The sequence below is a fragment of the Oncorhynchus nerka genome, unplaced genomic scaffold, assembly GCF_034236695.1.
Source record: "Oncorhynchus nerka isolate Pitt River unplaced genomic scaffold, Oner_Uvic_2.0 unplaced_scaffold_686, whole genome shotgun sequence".
Lineage (NCBI taxonomy): Eukaryota > Metazoa > Chordata > Actinopteri > Salmoniformes > Salmonidae > Oncorhynchus > Oncorhynchus nerka.
Window position 1 is genome coordinate 157,367 of NW_027040477.1, and position 7,255 is coordinate 164,621.

General features: G+C 42.2%; 1 long non-coding RNA gene across 1 annotated transcript; it reads right to left on the reverse strand.

The window, feature by feature from the left end:
- Positions 1–286: 286 nt before the first annotated feature.
- Positions 287–6,238, reverse strand: LOC135571219 (uncharacterized). The gene is made up of 2 exons (XR_010463687.1): positions 6,049–6,238; positions 287–5,924 (listed from the first exon to the last, which is right to left on the reverse strand). It is a non-coding gene; the product is annotated as an uncharacterized LOC135571219 (long non-coding RNA).
- Positions 6,239–7,255: the final 1,017 nt, after the last annotated feature.

Below are 7,255 nucleotides of genomic sequence, written 5' to 3' on the forward strand. Positions count from 1 at the left end.
CTGACCAAAAATGGCTCAAAGATATACTACAATATCAAACAGGTGCAAGATACCCTTTCAACGACATGCGTCAACACTGTGTATTCTACCTATGCCAAAGAGCCCGGGGAGTTTCTTTTGAAGATGTTATGTCTCTTTATAAGGATGATTTAAGAAGTAATGATAAAGTTGTAGCTTGTTTTGTTAGAAAATATCAAAAGTGTTCAAATGTGTATCCTTTAAGAACGTGTAATCAAGGCTTATGCTCACGCCAAATGTTTCAAGAATGCCACAAATGTTAAATTGCTTATTTTTTCAAATAAAATTTATTGAATTTAATCATAGTCATTCAAAAGTCATTCAAAAGTCTAACCACCCAGAGAGATCGGGATTAGGGAAAGGTCCGGAGGCGTTCATGGGGGTAAATGGGTTATCGTCATTCATTTCATAAGGATGCGAGGGTTTTGGGGCATCTTTAGGGGTGCTGTATCTCGTTGAAGGTTTGTGTTTTAAAGAGTGAATCTGTTGCCGAATCTTATAGTTGGGTACACCCGAGAGGGGTATGTTGAGGATGGCCAGGGCCTTAAGAAACTGAAGCCACCCTGGAGGTCTTCGGTCATCAGCAACCTTGTGGGCAGATGTGGTACTTTTAAGCAAGTCAAGTATATGTGAACCCTTGACAACCGCACCCTGAAGGATAAACTCTCCTTTGTCGTTCCAAGTAGCTGCCCCATTTGAGTCTTTTAGCTTGTTCATAATGTAGCTAACATTTTTCCTGTTACGTGCCGGAACATGGGTTAACAAGTCATGCATAACTTTATCTTCAACAGGCATTTGATCTTCAGACGGTAAGCTCGCAGGTACAGGCATTACAGGGGCGTGGCTCTCGCTGGGCTCGTCATCTTTCAAAGGGTCCTGTAGGGAAATAGTTAAATGGCCTGTCTCTCTCTCCCCTTGTTTCACCAAGGACAAATACATTTGCAAGAGGTTTGTGTATTTTTGGACCTTATCATAGGGGTTCAAGCCTTCTTGATTCAAAATATCCTTCATGGCCGTATCCAAATCATTTTCCGCTGTTTGTCTGATATTTTCGGGGGCCCCTGCACTTGTTTTTTTAAGTCTACTTAAAAAATACATTTTACAAAACAAGTTTTACCACTATTCGAAGCCCCTGCGATTAAGGCCGAAAATGGTAGTTGCAACCGGGGGTCAAAACCTTCTACAGCAGTCATTATATCTTAAGCTTTAAGACACCCTGTAGCTTGTAGCATAAGTCAGTAGCCAAAGGGGCAATGTGGTCCAGTCAGGCAAAAGCAGTCTCTTGTCATAGACAACCCTGAATCTTTTAGTAAGTGGGGCATTCCTCAGAGGGAAGCCCTTTATTATAACCAACAATCTTTTTTGTAGGAGCTCCTAAATCTCAAAGTCACTATTCCTGTCATTTAGGAACCTCCCTCAAACACGCGTGTGATTGATTCCTAGTTTTTTACACGAGGGGTATTTTTTTCATAGTTTTTTTGAGTCACGCCTGACACACTGCGGACTGTAGCATAAGTCAGTAGCCATAGGGCAATGTGGTCCCGTCAGGCAAAAGCACTCTCTTGTCATAGACAACCCTGAATCTTTTAATGAGTGGGGCATTCCTCAGATGGAAGCCCTTTTTATCCCTAACAATCTTTTTGTAGGAGCTCAAAATCTCCAAGTCACTATTCCTGTCATTTAGGAACCCCTCGACCAAGCGTGTGATTGATTCCAAGTTTACACGCTGGGCATTTTCATAGTTTTGAGTCACTCCTTTGGCTTTCAATACCACGTGATTCTTTAGCGTTCTAAAAGCATAGCTTTTGGGCCCACATGATGACCATTCTGTGATATGGTCACCCTCTGCGAGTTCACTCGTTAAGCCACCCAGGTAGTTGCTGAGTGGGGACTCCAATCCCCCGGTATGCTTACATAGACCACAGAGTCTGTGTCGTGGTAAAGTACCCGCCTCTGAAGCTGCTCCATGAGCTTGTACAGTTCAAGTCGGCCATAGGCCGTGGTAAATGCTGCAAGAAACACATTTACATTACACGGGGGTAGAACCCACTTCTTGTTACGTCGCCATTGAACCAAGGCAATGTCTTGACTCAAGAATGAAAAATATGAAATTTCTCTGTGCTAATTTGCCCCAAAGCGAATTTAGGTACAATTTTGACACATTTCGTTTGGTTTTGTTGACCTCTATTCTGTCAGGGTCAAGAAGGATGCCTTCTCTGTCATGATAGTCTTGAATGTACCTGTCTTTACTTTCTTGATCTGTGACCGATGCAGGATAGCCTGAAGCCATTTGCTTACATCTCAAGAAGGTCTTGATGTATTCTTTAAAAAGAGTGTCTGATTTCTTTGAAAAGTTCCATACTTCAAAGATTTTGACCACACGATACCCCATCTCTAAAGCCTTAGAGAATTCAGCTGTGACCCATACACCTGTCAGTGCTCTTTCTTGATCGGTGTGATCACATGGGGTTTGTTGTATGTTTTCACTGCAGGTGCGACAAAGGGGAAAGAAAAGTTTTCCTTGAGGGCCCCTGTAATGCAACACAGGTATAAACAAACCCCTTGGAGGGTAGACTGTTGCTTTGATCAGACCAAAATAGTTTTGAGGTAAGTCAAAATCACGATGAATAATTTCAGGATGACCTATAGGATAGCATGAGGAACTCATTACATGCGGATAAAGGGATGTAAAATCCACATAGCCTATTGTCTCGTCGGGTTGCGCTACATACCTCAATGTCAAAGCATTGGTACGGCCGCCATACAAGGCCTGTCTTGGCTCCAGAGGTTCTGGGGTGTCAAAGCTGGAAAGGAATGCTTGAACATGAGGATCAGACTTTTTGAGGGCTGTCCATTCGTGCTCCCACAAAACAACCACTTTTAGACCGTAAGTAGCCTGTAACGAATCAACTTTGTCTTGAAACTCTTGGTACATTTCCCCAAAAGTCTTTTGGGTTAGGACACACATGTTCTGGGGCACAAAGCAAGATTTGCAACCATGGAAGAAACAACCGTTGTACTCATACACGGTCTCAACCCCGTCAATCTGGGTGTAGCCATCTACATGGTAAGAGCCAAATGCCTTCTCCCCTCGATTCAAAGCATGTTGAATAAAAATGTCTTTATCCTGGGCCATATACTCTAGCCATTGAATGGACCCACTAGAGTATTCCTTGAACTGCCGTCGGTAGTTGTCAGGCGAGGGGATAGCTATAGAGGATGTAGGCAGATAGTGTGTACGGTATGTTTTCATGCATGCCGATGCAATCGTTGTACAACTCCAAGGGTCAATACCGGCATCTTTGATTACCTCTTCTCTGAATCTGAGGCATCCTTCACGAAGTATAACCACATCATTGTCACAGTATGATTCCATCTCTTTATGGAAATCAAAGGTGCCATGTCTTACTGTCTCATACCAAGTCATGAATCTCTCTCGCTCTTTGGGAGACATTTGATCACACCCGTACATTTTTGGGCTGGGATATGATCCTATATAGTGTAGATTCTCCTCAGATGTGAAGAAGTGGGGGAACCAGCCTTTCACAGAGTTTTCAAAACCCAAGGCCTCTGGCATTTGAGCCAATCTCATGGGTAAGAAGCTTAAACTGTCAATGTATCTCTGGTTGAAGGCGGGATCTACAAAACACAGGATTTTACTCCCTTGCGCTATGACCCTGGGGGCTACGCCTTGCTGTATCAAGGGGTTCAGAAGAAGGTAAGAGTCGTAGGCTCTAGCATTGTGCCCTATAAACATAAAGTTTCGGTACTGTGGTTTTCTAAAATGTTTTAGAAAGAGTAGTGCACAATTGGATCCTTCTGCAGACCACTTTTCCCCCGTGAATGTCATGGTAGATACAAAAATAGGCAAATGATCCCCCGATTGCTGATTTGTCTCAAAATCATAGAACACATATTTCTCTGAATGTTCATCTTCAGCCAAGGGCTGAATATAACACTCGTGTTGCACTTCTTGAACCACTTCAGCATTTCTGCTTTTCAGAGCCGCTTTACAGATTGGACACTGTAGGATTCCACAAACATGTGGTTTAGGGCTATCTATTTTAAGGCTGTAATTGCAATGACATTTTGGGCATTTCTTGTTAATGGCACAAATGCTTACAGATTTACAGGCCTTAGGGTGCCATGTTTCAATTTTGTGTTTATCGTAACAGTAGGTCGAACGACATGTGCGATGGCAATCCGCACATGGTGTCAAGTTTAAGGTTTGCATAGGGCACTGTGCATCCTGACATACAGAACAGTTATAACGGCACGAGTGCCCCCCCTTTCGGGTGTAGCCGGTATGGCAGGATCTACACACATAGGGTGCCCCTAGGAACGCCGTGATGTTTGTAACAGCATAGTAATGTTCGTTTTGCACATAAAAGTACAGAATCTGAGGGTGCGGTTGGGGGGTGTTTTGGAACTTCAAGAGAGCGGCATTAGCTCTACTGTGGTACAAAACCACAATCTTGATATTCAGAAGGTTTTCAAATTTGACAATGTCTGAGAATGCCACGCCTTCATGGGTCCCGAGACCCACCGCCGTTTGGATCTCTCTAGCCTTTTGCAATGCCGTCAGATCAGTACATCCGGGGTTAAGTAAATGCTCTAGGCCAATTGCAAAACATAGCTTATTATCGGGATTGTGAACGTTTATGAGGTAGGCCCTTTTATTGCTTATGATTTCTGACTGCATTAGGCTATCAAGCTTCCTTCTCTGCCCACCACCCCCCTGCTGTTGACCTATTATTTGCACTACAAGCTCGAGGGTCTGATCGGCTATGATGGCTAAATTTGACTGAACAAGGCGTTCTACCAGCGCTGTAAATTGTTCAAGATCTGCTTCGCCATTGGGTAAAATAAGAGATACTGTATTATGCAGGCTATCTCCACATATTTCCAACTGTAAGACATCACGAGGTTCGCCATAATCTCTTGCGGTTTCTAACAGGTCATTCAGAGTGTCCATTATCATCATGTAAAATACAGCATAGTCAAGATTCTGATTCACACATAGGAGATTGAAAAACTGTCGAATCTCTGTATTGTTGAATTTATTCCTGTACACAACCCTGACACGTCTATCATGAACATCTGCCGCCAGATTTATTAGACAATTGTCCAATTCCCCAAAAACATCTTGTGGCGTTTCAGACTCTACGGACCTAGGCGTTACGGGTTGTTCTATCGCTGTTGGGGTTGTCGGGCTGAAATTGTCTGACTCTCGTTCATCCGATTAATTAAGGTTATGAGGGCTTCGGGAATCTGGGATAACATGTTTTCCTCAGGCGCCCCTGACTCGTTCATACGATTAATCATTTCTAAGAGTTCGGCTGGAATCTGTGTTAATATGCTTTCATCTAACGTTCCTGACTCGTTCATATGTTTAATAACTTCTAGGAGTTCGGCTGGAATCTGGGATAAGAGGCTTTCAACTGTCTCCCCGTGTTGCGTTAGTTCTGCCATTTTTGGATAATTAAGAGTGTTCGTTTTTTTTTCTTTCTGTAATGGTTGGTGTTACATGTATGATTTTAGCGTCTGTATTTGCGTTTTTTAATGGGGTTGCTGTTTAACATGCGTGGAATTGTTCTATGCCAGAATAACATATCGTCTCTGTACTGTCTCTCAATTAAATCCCCCAGTCGTTTGTATAGCAAAACATTCCTCGATTTCAAAGCCCTGGAAAATAATGTGAAAAACCTTTCTTGTTCGTCTGCAGGTATTGAGGCCGTAGAATTGACTGGGTCTATAAGGTTGGCCGCATCACAGAATAGCTGGTCATCAACATCTGACATGTCATTAAAAACAGGTCTCTCGGGTGTTTCATTCGGAATGCTCGGGGCGCCGGAATCCCCCAGCTCTAGATTTATGTGGTCGTCTGTGCCGTTTTTCGCCGGAGTCTGAATGAAAATAATACATACATAATTACGTTATTAGATATAAAAATATATATGTTAGCTACATACAAATGTCAAATACCTTTCCGTTATAATAATATATATTAACAGTACATAGTTAAAATACCTCGGCTTTTTTGGCGCTTGTTGTGACGAATCGCCGAAACCGGGGGTGTGTGACTTTTTCCCTCTAGCTTTCCCGATTCTGCTGGATCTGTCTCCGGGTAGTCTGAAAAAACATTATTTGTCCTTGTTTTAACATAGGCTATCAACAGATCTATAACTAATAAAAAGACTTATAACTAATAACCAAACTGTATAATGGTCTCATACCGTGTCCCTGGAGCGATGGCTCGTGAAGCAGCAAGTTCCCGGCCCAACAGTAGTTTTCGGGTGGGCTTGATTCCGAGCAATGTACTTGGGCAACCACGGCTCTTTGCCTGTTGCAGTCTGTAATATTTCGGGCGGGGTCGATGTTCCCTGGATTCGCGGTGAGTTTGAAAAATCGCTCCTACAGAACGGTAGAATTGCATCAAAGTCCTGCGTGTCAGATGTCCATAACGCCTATAACCATAACCTTTATCCAAGTCAACGTGTCAGATGTCCATAACACCTATAACCATAACCTTTATCATTCCTGGCTGTATGTTGGCTGTAAATACATAAAATAGTTTTTAAATAGTACAAACTATTTTTAAAATGTTTATATATAAATATTCTTGGGTATGTGTTTAATTATAAGGACTTACAACGAAAAAAGGCCGTTGGTGATTGTCTGCCTTTTGCTCCTGCGAACCCCCCTCATGTTCCAGATCAGGTAAATCGCGTAAAAGCTGCGTAAATGTCGGGGATCCTAGACACCATTAGACAATATTAACAGTTATACGCTATATCTACACTTTTTTAACCTATATTGGCCTTTTGGCCTGAAATACCCAAATAACTAGGGGTTAATATTCCAATAATATTCAAACAAATCTTAAAATATGTTTTTCATTTACTCACCTCCAGAAATATCCATTAGGAGAAATTCACTTATTCAGAATATTATTATTATTATTTTAATCTGTCCGTGCAGCTCAATATTCGGGCCTTTATGTTTGCGCTAAAGCAATGCTGACAACGTTAAAAAATAGTTCTGTCCCTAACTATCTAAAAGTACGGAATGAGTTTTTTTTTTTGAGAGATGTATGCTACACCCCACCCCTGTATGTCTGTTTTAGAACCCACCCAAAAGGCTTTGAATTCAAAGTACCATTCTGTCTGCATTGGGTTTGCTAGAATCCCTGTGTGTTGATTAGATATCAGTGTTTAACCCGGGCTGTAGGCCTATA